Genomic DNA, 12,517 nt, shown 5'->3' on the forward strand with positions numbered 1-12,517 from the left:
TGAATATTTTTTAGAACAAATTTCTTGGTGCTGGGTGCTAGCTGCTATGGGAAGTTGCATGTTGTACAGAGGAGATGGAGAGCATTTGCTAGTTTCATCTAAAAGCACTTCAGAAATATGGACAGTGGAAGTCCCTCTACTGCTGTCCTTGTGCATGTTACTGATAGTACTTTGCTGTTTGCTGTGTATCTATGTTTTTATGTTTATATTACTATTTAATTTTAACAGTATAAACCTGCCTACCCTTCATTTGGTCCTGCTGTATTCTCAATTGAGTTAATTTCTCTGTTTTAAAATTAAACTTCCTGGGCTCCTGGCTCATTGAAAAAATAACTCTTGGGAGTTCAGAGATCTAAAAAAATAATAACTCTTGGGAGTTCAGAGATCTAACTGGGTTTTAGTGCTAGCTCTAGCTATATTTTAAGTGAGTCATGGAACATCTTGGGGACTGGAGCAAGTGGGGGTACTTCCCTATCCAGTTTAGAGCAGATAGTACCAGGAAAGCTTACCCTGTTTTGATTAGAAGCTTGGTTCCAAAAAGATATAACACTGGGCTCTAAAGCATTGATATTTTTGGTTGAGCTGCTAGAAGGTGGATGGGATCACCTGGGGAATTGTTGAAACCCTTGGGCCCTGCCTCCGACCTCTACTGCATTAGGAACTGCCTTTAACGAGATCTGCAGGTGACTTGCATGCCCACACTAATGTATAGAAACACTCCCCGCATCCTAATGCCAGAACAAAGGGGGAGGACATAATATCTCGGGAGAGTTCTTAAATAAATTTAGTTTTGTGAAGTTCCTGCTCTGTGGTTATTTTTCTCATTTCTTCAGCTGCTACCCATGAGGACTTGGGTCAATGTTAGGTGATCCTTTGCCCCCATGTCCTATTGTAGTTGTCTTCCGAATAACGTAGTGTCCCTTGTGGGCATCTGCCTGTGTGCTGCACTAGGCCCAGAAATACTGGGTGCTACTTTGGTGATTGAATGTTCTAACTCTGTAGTTACCCTCTAGGGCAGAGTTCTCAAGCTGGGGCAATAATACCTATCCCCGTCCTGGGGGTGGCCTTCTGGTTATCACTGTTAGACTTGCTATTTGCATTAGTTCCTAGAGGTCAGATACGTCAAACAGCCTGCCACATGGGGATAATATCACAAACACAGAAAGTGCTATAGAAATAGGTATAGGTGATCACTGGTACTTCAGCAGCAGATAGGTGATGGCGCCAGCCTATTGTGTGAATGCTAGGAGGTCCCAGTCAATTTGATTGAGATAAGGGAGACCACATAACTAGACAGAGCAAGGGTAGAGGAGAGTAGTAGATGATAGCGGCCTAGTGAAGGGCCAGATAACGTAACCCACCAACGGAGGCTTCGGTAGGTGCAGCGAGACACTAGAAAGGGGAAATTTGGACACAAATGAGGAAACCACTAAGTTATTGTGCCAGAGTGCTTGGTCTTTTCATCCACATAGAATGGCTAAAGGGGAGAGGTTAAAATCCAGGTGAGAATAGTCTAGGGTTCTATTTATTTATTTATTAATTAAATACATTTTATTGATTTTTTACAGAGAGGAAGGGAGAGGGATAGAGAGTCAGAAACATTGATGAGAGAGAAACATCGATCAGCTGCCTCCTGCACACCCCTCACTGGGGATGCGCCCACAACCAAGGTACATGCCCCTGACCGGAATCGAACCTGGGACCCTTCAGTCCGCAGGTCGACGCTCTATCCACTGAGCCAAACCGGTTACAGCCTAGGGTTCTTTTTAATAATGTCATCAAAACTTGAAAAATTGTGTGACCATGCATATGTTGTTTTGAACAGTTAGGTAGAAAATATCACAAGAACTTTATGCCAGATTACTATTTTAATTTATAGATTTTTCAAGCAAGGGGAAAGGAGAGAGAAAAACATCTATTTTTTGTTTCACTTATTTATGCATTCATTGCTAGATTCTTGTATATGCCCTGACCAAGGATTGAACCCGCAACCTTGGTGTATTGAGATGACACTGACTCACTGAGCTACCCGGCCAGGGTGCCAAATAACTTTAATCGAATGTCATACATGATAGGACTAAGGACAGTAGGTTCCCTCCCCCATTGGAAACACTAGTTAGCAAACAGCTAATTTATCTTCTAGGCTTTTTTTTCTTTTACATAATTGAGGAAACTATAATTTTAATTTGCTTTTTTTCCTTTTATGTTATGGTACAGTAGCTTCATAATATGCCATCTAGATGTGTAGGACATAGAGCCTTATCTATGTGACCAGCACTGAAGGTCAGGAATGTCCAATCCATAGAACTGCCCCAGGAGAGACCTGTGTGTGTGTGTAAAATATATTTTTGAAAAATACATTTTTATTGATTTCATAAAGGGAGCAAGAGATAGGAACATGAGTGACCTGAGCCCCCAACCCGGGCATGTGCCCTTGACTGGAATCGAACCTGGGACCCTTCAGGCTGCAGGCTGATGCTCTATCCATGGAGCCAAACCAGCTAGGGCAAGGCTCTCTTTTTGTCCTGTTGTCCTGGCCCTCTGTCCAGTATCTGTAAAATCCTTGCATAGTATCTTCAAGCTGTAAGGTGGTGTGGTATAGTTGAAAAAATGCTAAGCTGGAACCGCCACAATTGTTGTCACTTCTGTGCTTCCTCTGTTAGAATGGTGACAAGTTAACAAAGCACATTGCAGCTTTCCTGGTTCTCCAGAGCAGGCTGGACTGTTGGATTTTGTATATAACCCTTTTTCCTGCAGTTTAACCACCTGCTGGTCCCAATCTGTCAAACTCCACACGTGCTGAGGTGCTTCAGCCAACGGTGGGGAAAGACAATGTGTAGGCTGCCAGAGGTCTGAGTCCTGAAGGGTTAAGGCCCAGGCTTCCTAGGTGAATGGTGAGGTTGGGGCCCAGAAACTACTCACAAATAGTTTAAGCTGCCAGCCACTAGGGACCTAACTGGTGCCTGGGGGTACAGAACCACTTTCAGAGCAGCTTGTTATGGAAACCACAGTTTGTGGTTGTCAAAGGGGAATCCAACCTAAGGCACCTGGGGCACTGGGAGGACTTGAACTTGACTATGTTCAAGACGCAGGTACGGGAAAGCTTAGGACACAAATACAGATGGTTCTTTTTCACAGGTCTGAACGAAAAGGAGTTGTGATTGTACCAATTGAGGATCTTAAGTAACTTGCTTTTAAGATGTTGTGTAATTACATTTGTCACTTGATTTTATTTGCTCTGTTATAAATGTCCCTTAACTAGTCTGAAAGTAGCTGGAAAGGCAAAAGCATTCAGCAACTTAAGCAGAAATGATGTTCTAGACTCCCTCAGTGACCTGGTGAACATATGCTTTGACAAGTCTTTCAAACCTTTTAACACCATGTTGGCAGTCTAGAAGTATTTTCCTATAGTGTATTTCTGTTTTTTTTGCTTTTAAAGATTGGTTCTGCTCAAACATATGGTATATCATAGTGGAAAAGATTGCAGCGTTTGAAATTTAGGCTTCTCAAATCCCTTATAGGTCCCTGGCAGGTAGGATTGGCTTATGTTTTATGAAGACTTTCACTAGCTGCCATCTGGCCCTTCCAACTCTGATTTTAGGAAATAGTTGCACAATGGTGGTTACTCCCAGGGGACAAGTATACTCTCCTAGGTGTTGTTTGGAACTCTTTCCTGGCATACAGTTTTTATGGCTATGACGTGTTAAAATGATGACACTGAAAGGCATAGAGAAGGAAATGAATTGCCCAAAGTCACAGTAGTGGTGGTGGAGCCAGTCTTCAAACCGAGCTAGTCAGATTATAGAATCTCCAGACCTGCTGACTTCTTTAGGTTTGTAGCTCTTAAGTAATGAGACTAAACCACACATCTGTTCTTGAAATAAGTTACCAATCTACAAAATGCTGTTCTATCATTTTAACTGATACTCCCTAAGTCCCAAAGGAGGACTGGCAATCATAGAAATGGAGTTGGTCTTGTCAATAATTGAGTCTATACCGCCTGTTCTGGAATGAGACTTCCCTCTTTAGGAGATGACACCAGGTGTGGGGGTGAAGGAGACACTGTTGTCACCTATCCCTGACAACCCCCAACCACACCCCATGCCTTCCCTCTTTTGCATCACCATTTCTAAACCCCTATTTCCTTATTTTTGAGAGCTTTTTTTTTTTTTAACAAAACAGAAAACATGAAAAAATAATAATTAAGTCTATAGGGACAAACACCCAAGTAGCCCCCAAATTATAATTAAAGACAGTACCTCAAAATGGAGGTGTGTGCATTTTAAAAAAAAAATTTTTTTATTGATTTTGGAGAGGAAGGGAGAGGGAGAGAGAAAAACATCAATGACGACAGCAGATCTGCACTGCTCCCTGCACGCCCCCTACTTGGGATTGAGCCCACAAGCTGGGCATGTGCCCTTGACTGGAATTGAACCCTGGACCCATCAGTCTGCAGGCCCAGGCTCTGTCCACTGAGCCAAACCAGCTAGGGCAGAGCTGTGTGCATTTTGTAATTGATGTCCTGTAATTTCAGTCACAAGGCTGCCTCTATGTGTTCCAGTGGCTGTCCCCCAAGGCCAGCTTGTTGCTCAGATTGGGCATAGATAGCAAAACTGCCATTTACTACCTGGGTGAGACCTTAGACAAGTCAGCCAATCTCCCTGGACTTGTGTAAAATAGGTCACAAGAATTAACGGTATATATGTAAATCACTTGGCACATAGTAGGACCTCGAGATAGAGATTATCCTGGATTATCTGGGTGTGCCCAACGTAATCACAAGGGTCCTTATAAGTGAAAGAGAGGCAGAAGCATTAGAGCTGTGACTCAATGCGAGGTTGGAGTGATATGATTACTGGCTTTGAAGATGGAGGAAGGGGACCAGGAGCTAAGGAACATGGGTGTCTTCTAGAAGCTGGAAAAGGCAAATAATCTCCAAAGCCTCCAGGAGTGCAGCCCTGTGACATGTGGATTTATAGCCCACTGAGACCCATTCTGGACTTCTGAACCTCAGAAATGTAAAATAAGTTTGTGATACAAATCCAAAGTCATACTCCAACAAACATCTGTCCCTTTGCCACCCCTAGAGGTGCACACAGCAGTGTTCTCAGGAGGGACCAGGGAAGAGGCTCTGCTCTGGAAGAGAGGCTGGGACCATTTGAGCAAGAAAATGTGGGGTTTAGCACTTACGGTATGGTCTGAAAGGGGATATGGGCTCTGGTTAGCACAATTACTGGGCCAGGTGGCCTCACCCTGGGGGGGAGGGAGGCACAGCAACTAGAGGAGGTCCAGGGAAAGGCCTTAAAGTGCAGAGCCCAGGATCCCACATGCAGCACTATCTTGGGTTAAATGGCTTTACATTGGGCGTACCTAGATAAGCTAGGATAACCTCTTTATCAGTGGTTTTAATTCCTGCTTGCCATATGTAAAACATAATCACAGGCTCTAGGGACAAGGCTGTGGACACCTTGGGCGGAAAGGGATATTCTGCCTTCCACAGGTGGGAAGAAAAGGGGGTTGGTCAGAAGCTAGTTTTCCTTATACCACCCTATATCCAAGAACTCAGAATTCTAAATTCAGTGTGACCTTCCAGGTCATCACCTATACTAATAAAAGCCTATGATGTCCTCATGCTGTAACAATCATCAGGAGGCTGTGCGCAGTGAGGCGTGGGTGGGGACTTGATGCTGGGTGTGTGGCGCAGAGGCAGGTCCTGCAGCTCTGCATGGCATGGAGGCGGGACCCCCAGCTCTGGCCTACCTCTTTGGGGCAATCCATTGAGGAGCCCTGGGTGGGTGGGCGGGGCCTACCTCTTTGGGAAGATTGATTGTGGGACTTCCGCGCTGTGAGGGCACAGGCCAGGCTGGGATACACAGACACACGCACACTCTGCACGGATTTCATGCACCGGGCCTCTAGTGAAGATATATTTGTCAAGGTAGGAGAATAGGATAGAAACTATACTTAATGGTTTATTTTAATTTATAACATTTATTTTCACCCAGTCACCCAACTGCCCTCTCCTCTGGCAACTATCTGTATCCATGAGTCTGTTTCTGTTTTGTTTGTTCATTTATATTTTTCTTTTAATTTTTAGATATTTAGACACATGGGCCTCCATTTGCATTCCTCCCACCAGCCCTGCAAATATTAGGGGTAAGCCTAACCCAAAGTCACATACCACAAGCCAGTTCCCAACTTAGAACATGGATCCTCTGTTTCCACCACATAAGGCCACGTCTTCAGAGAAGGAAGACAACAGGCTGCTACCACTGACTGTTGTACTCGGGTTTTGAAGCTGTATTTATCCATCTGCCTCCCTGGTGGTTACAGTATGAGTTTTTGAATCTCCTATCCAGCACCTGGCTTCATGAAACTTCTAAAGCTGTGATTCTCCTCTAACTAGTTTCCAATCTGGTCATACCTTGCTAATCTCTATATATGAAAGCCTAAGTGACCATTCGACTGGTAGCTATGACATGCACTGACCACCAGGGGGCAGACACTTAACACATAGTCATGGAAATAGGGAAGAGATGGATGAATCTCAGGGGGGAGGGGGGAGGGGGGAGGGCGGGAAGAGATTAACCAAAGATCTTATATGCATACTAGAGGCCTGGTGCATGGATTTGTGCATTGGTGGGGTCCCTCGTCCTGGCCTGCAGGGATTGGGCCAAATCCATGCACTGGGCCTCCGACATGCCCCAAGGGACCTGGATTGCGAGGGCGCAGGCCAGGCGGAGGGACCCCACCAGTGCACAGATTCGTGCACCGGGCTTCTAGTGCTAAGTATTGTCCTGTGTGAATACTTCTTATCCAGACCTTCCTTTGTTTCACTCAAATTCATTCAAGTTCACCCCTGTTGATTGTATCTTCCTAAATCTCTCAAAATCCATTTGCTTCTCCACTTCCTTAGCTGGGGCTCTCCTTCTCTCACCTGGATCACTAAAACCACCACCCCCTCTGCACCCAGCCCCACTTGTTTCCCATGGAGCTGCCAGTTCAGAGTGCTTCTAGCATGCAGATCTGATTTTGGGTAAAATCCTCCCATGTTTTCCTGTGGCCTGCAGCCCTGGCTGCAAATTAGAATCAACTAGAAAAAGAAAAAAAAGAATCCGTTAGGGCAGTGGTTCTCAACCTTCCTAATGCCGTGATCCTTTAATATAGTTCCTCATGTTGTGGTGACCCCCAACCATAAAATTATTTTCGTTGCTACTTCATAACTGTCATTTTGCTACTGTTATGAATTGTAATATAAATATCTGATATGCAGGATGTATTTTCATTGTTACAAATTGAACATAATTAAAGCATAGTGATTAATCACAAAAACAATATGTAATTATATATGTATTTTCCAATGGTCTTAGGTGACCCCTGTGAAAGGTTTGTTCGACCCCCAAAGGGAAATATATTTTATTGATTTTTTTACAGAGAGGAAGGGAGAGGGATAGAAAGTTAGAAACATCAATGAGAGAAACATCAATCAGCTGCCTCCTGCACACTCCCTACTGGGGATGTGCCCGCAACCAAGGTACATGCCCTTGACCGGAATCGAACCTGGGACCCTTGAGTCCGCAGGCCGACGCTCTATCCACTGAGCCAAACCGGTTAGGGCACTGCACTAGGGAGGTTTTTAAAGATGATCCCAAACAACGCCTCCATGGGCATACAGAAATGGTTTAGTCACTGTTCCTGCCCTCAGGAGCTCACAGTCTAGTGGACGTGCCAGACAATGAAGTGGACAGTGATCGCAATAGGTAGAGGGATGGGTATGAGGATAATCTGGGCAGATCCCGGGTTGGGTTAGAGACTTTGCAGAGGAAGTGGTTCTCAAGCTGAATCTTAACTAGGCCAGGAGGCTGAGGACTAGGTTTTTGGGCTGAGAGAGTGGCATATTTATAGACCTTGATGTTACAGCAGTGCAAGTTTGGGGGAATCCCAGATGGGTCATAATGACTACAACAGAGTGGGAGGAGGCAGAAGTAAGGCTTAAAGTACTATGACCCTATTATTCCATACACTTCATGAGGGGCCTAAATGTTATTTATTCTTCACTCAGCCTCCATGCCAGCAAGGTGTCTGGTACATAGCAGGTGTTCAGTAAATATTTGCTGGAAGATTGAATGATATGGAGTTCCTGAATACCATACAGAAGAACCTGCACTCTATATCCTGGAGACCAGTGGTTCTCAACTCTGGCTGCACATTAGAATCACTTGGGGGAACCTTAAAAACTAGAAATCTGGGCCATACCCCAAACCAGTTTCTTCTGAATCTCACAGGCTGTGGGGACTTGGTGCATTGGGATCATTTTTAAAAAATATATATTTTATTGATTTTTTACCGAGAGGAAGGGAGAGAGATAGTTAGAAACATTGATGAGAGAGAAACAACAATCAGTTGCCTCCTACACACCTCCCACGGGGGATGTGCCCGCAACCAAGGTACATGCCCTTGCCTGGAATTGAACCTGGGACCCTCCAGTCCGCAGGCTGATGCTCTATCCACTGAGCCAAGCCGGTCAAGGCTGGGGTCATCTTTAAAAACTCCCAGGTTGATTCTAATTTGTAGCCAGGGCTGCAGGCCACAGGAGAACATGGGAGGATTTTACCCAAAATCAGATCTGCATGCTAGAAGTGCTCTGAACTGGCAGCTCCATGGGAAACAAGTGGGGCTGGGTGCAGAGGGGGTGGTGGTTTTAGTGATCCAGGGGAGAGAAGGAGAGCCCCAGCTAAGGAAGTGGAGAAGCAAGTGGATTTTGAGAGATTTAGGAAAACATTATCTGAAATAAATTAAAAATACTTTAAAACTGTACAAATTTAGGTGAACGAAGATGTTTGATCCATCAATTTTTTAATAAAGACAAACTGGAGACAATTTTTTAAAAAATATATTTTATTGATTTTTTACAGAGAGGAAGGGAGAGGGATAGAGAGTCAGAAACATCCATGAGAGAGAAGCATCAATCAACTGCCTCCTGCACACCCCTTACTGGGGATGTGCCCGCAACCAAGGTACATGCCCTTGACTGGAATCGAACCTGGGACTCTTCAGTCCCCAGGCCGACGCTCTATCCAGTGAGCCAAACCAGCTAGGGCTGGAGACAAATGTTTTTAAGGAGATAAGTAAATTATAGTATGTCATAGAATGAGAGTACCATGCTGATATGGAAAGTGCTCCATGGTGTGTTGTTAAATGGGGTGGAAGACACACTGCAAGGTGGTATGTGGTATCCCACTTTGGTGTTACAGGCAAACAAAATGTTCATGACTTGTAAGAGTGGCACTGAATTGTGAACTGGTGACGACAGAATTATTGAGTCCAGGAGTTGGGGACATGCTCTGCAGAAACTCCAGAGGCCTGCCAACGTTGCACTGAGATTGAGGCTCGACAATGAACTACAGGGTTCAAATCCCAGTTCTGCTTTTTACTAGCTGTGTGACCTTTGACAAGCCATGAACTTTTGTGCCTTCATTTTTTCACAAGTAAAATGGAAATAATTGTTCTTTATCTCATAGGTTGAAGTGAGAAATTATTTAGTTTATGTACAGCACCAGTGCTTAAGCTTATGAATGTGCTTAATAGTAGCTAAATCCAAGATTCGTGAGTTGCATTCCAACCTTGCCACTCATTGGGCAAATTTCTTAACTTCTCTGAGCCTCGGTCTCCTGCAGGGTTGTAAGGATTGGGAGAGTAGTATGTAAATATCTTGCTGAAGAAATTGTGTCTGGCTGTAGTTCCTGGCCTCATTGCAGAGTTGGTAATACCAGTCTCTGGATTTTATCCCTGAGAGTAGATCCCATTAATCTCCAATTGGGGGAGGGGCGGGGGAAGGAAGGGAAGCACACTTCAGTGCTCCCAGCCTACAGAGAGAATGGAAGTCCCAGCACGGAGGGTGGGCCAGTGGTGCGGATATGGTAAAAGGCTGGGTTCAACTGCCACTCAGCTCCAACCACGTGTTGCCCCATGGAGACTGGGTCAAGAACTGCCAGATTTTACTGTTTTCCAAGGGAAGTTGTGAAATCTCTTGATTTTAAACTTTTGGCAATTAGTTCAATTTTGTAAACACTGAGGGCAAACAAAATGTGGCAGCAGGCCATATGTAGCCCCTGAGCTGCCAGTTTGCTATCTCTGCTCTAGCCTTTCTATGCTTGGGTTAGCAAAATATTTACTAAGTGCCTGTTGCACCTGTCTGTACTCCTTCCGTGCTTGGTCAGGTTTATTGTTCGGCAACTTTGGGCCTGCTGGCCCAGTATTCCTATCAGGTACTAATTCAGTCTGGTGGGCTTGAAATGCTATTTTATTTTTATTTTATTTTATTTTTTTAAAATATATTTTATTGATTTTTTACAGAGAGGAAGGGAGAGGGATAGAGAGTTAGAATCATCGATGAAAGAGGAACATCGATCAGCTGCCTCCTGCACATCTCCTCCTGGGGATGTGCCCGCAACCCAGGTACATGCCCTTGACCGGAATCGAACCCGGATCTTTCAGTCCGCAGGCCGACGCTCTATCCACTGAGCCAAACCGGTTTCGGCGAAATGCTATTTTATTGCGGTTTTAATTTTCACTTCCCTGATTACTACTGAGATTGAATGTCTTTTTATGTATCTATAGAAGTTTCCTCTTCCTCAGTAAAATTTTTGTTCCAAGTCATCCTCTAATTGCTGATAGATTTAGGGCTTTTCTAATGGAATTTTTCTTGTGAATAACATCACACTCACTGGACTAGACTTCTTGCCTGCACATCTTAGGAGGCTCAGCAACAAGCACAGTGCCTGGCACAGAGTAGGGGCTTGATAAATATTTTGAATCAAGTGCTGTTTCAAGAGCATGATATTTATTTAGGCAGTTCTTGGCACAAGTATTACTGGTTTAGCTATGAACTTACTTAACAAGCACAACTCCCCTACTTTGACGAGAAAACAGACTAAGAGAGATTTGTCTGTGTCTTGCCCATTGAAACCAGGAAGTAAAAAGAGGAACTGGCTGGCTGTAAGGAACAGTGATTCTTTTAGGTGATTAGGGGAGTATCTACGGAAAGGGCTATTGGAGCTTGAGAGAGGGCAAGATTGGAATTCTGATAGCCAAATACACAGCGATTATCTTAACAGGAGGCTGAAGAAGATAAGGCTGAGCTGTGAGTGCCCTCTTGCTAGTTTGTGCATTTCATATTAATATTGGAATTGAATGTGCCTCTTTTCCCATGACAGAGTCATCCATCCTTCAGTAATCAGTCACAAAATGAAGCCTCTCTTGTGGTGAAGTGGGAAGAGGCATTGTTTTTACAGCCAGAGACCTGGGGTCCAGTCCCAGTGGTTCCATTACATCAGCAAATCTGTTTCTTTTTCTGTAGTGTAGGGACAGTAATACCCACCTCATAAGGCTCTCCTTTAAATGAGAAAATGTTTACAGCGCCTACTTCAGCTAACAGTACTGAGTATCCCATTTTATGTTTGTTGTTGTTGCTACCATCACTACCCTACCTTCATACTGGGTTAGAGGAGCCTCTTACCTCGTGGGGAGGGATCTAACACATATTAGTCCATGAGTCAATCTGCCTGTGTTAGGCAGTTGTGCTCCCATGAGTGGTCTTCCTGTGGGTTTGCTGATCAAGCCTGGTCTTTATCAGTGATTGACAGTTTCTCTGATTCTTGGTTACACAGCAACTTCTCTAGAGAGTAAGTTCCTTGAGGGAGGTCACGGTGCTTAACCATGGTGGTTCTGTGCAGCTGAAGGTCACGCTGGTTTGCACACAGTGGTATGGCTGGTTTTGCATCTGTGTTCAGATAGAGTACCTGCTTTTTGTCTTCAAAATAGAAGACTATGCCATCTTCACAACTTACTGAAATATTTGTGGATGTGTTTATGTTTCAGGGTGCCTTGAACATGATTGGGGGAGGGGTACACTGTGAGCATTGCCTTTTCCCTCAGCTCACCTTCATCTACCCTGCACTCAAGCCATGCTTCCATGTCCTCCAGTACTGCAGACTCAGACCTCCTCTCCTTTATACCTCCTGCTGCCTCATCTGGAGTGTCTTTCCACTCACTTCTCACCTGGAAAATTCTAATTCCTTCCTTTTCACCCTTCAAGATCTCTAGGACAAATGATCATTTTCCGAAGCTGCCTCTGACCCTCGCATCTGAATTAGGCCTTCCTTCTTTGTAGATCTTCATTCTCGCTCACTTGGTTAGGTAAGCTTGAGCGTTCTACTCTGTGCCAGGCAGAGGCTACTGACATTTATTTTTTTTAAAGTGGTCCTGCCTTGCCCGGTGTGGCTCAATTGGCTGAGCATAGTCCCATACACCAAAAGGTCACCAGTTTGGTTCCTGGTCAGGCCTCATCCTGGCTTGCAGGCTCTATCCCCAGTAGGGGATGTGCAGGAGGCAGCCAATCAATGTTTCTCTCTTACATTGCTATTTCTCTCTCCCTCTCCCTTCCTCTCTCTCTCTCTCCCTCGCCTTTCCTCTCTCTCTCTCTCTCATAGGACAGACCCAAGCATGCAGACAGACA

Source organism: Myotis yumanensis, unplaced genomic scaffold (assembly GCF_028538775.1).
Source record: "Myotis yumanensis isolate MYYU_CA2020_CCGP unplaced genomic scaffold, mMyoYum1.0.hap1 SCAF_2, whole genome shotgun sequence".
NCBI classification, from domain to species: domain Eukaryota; kingdom Metazoa; phylum Chordata; class Mammalia; order Chiroptera; family Vespertilionidae; genus Myotis; species Myotis yumanensis.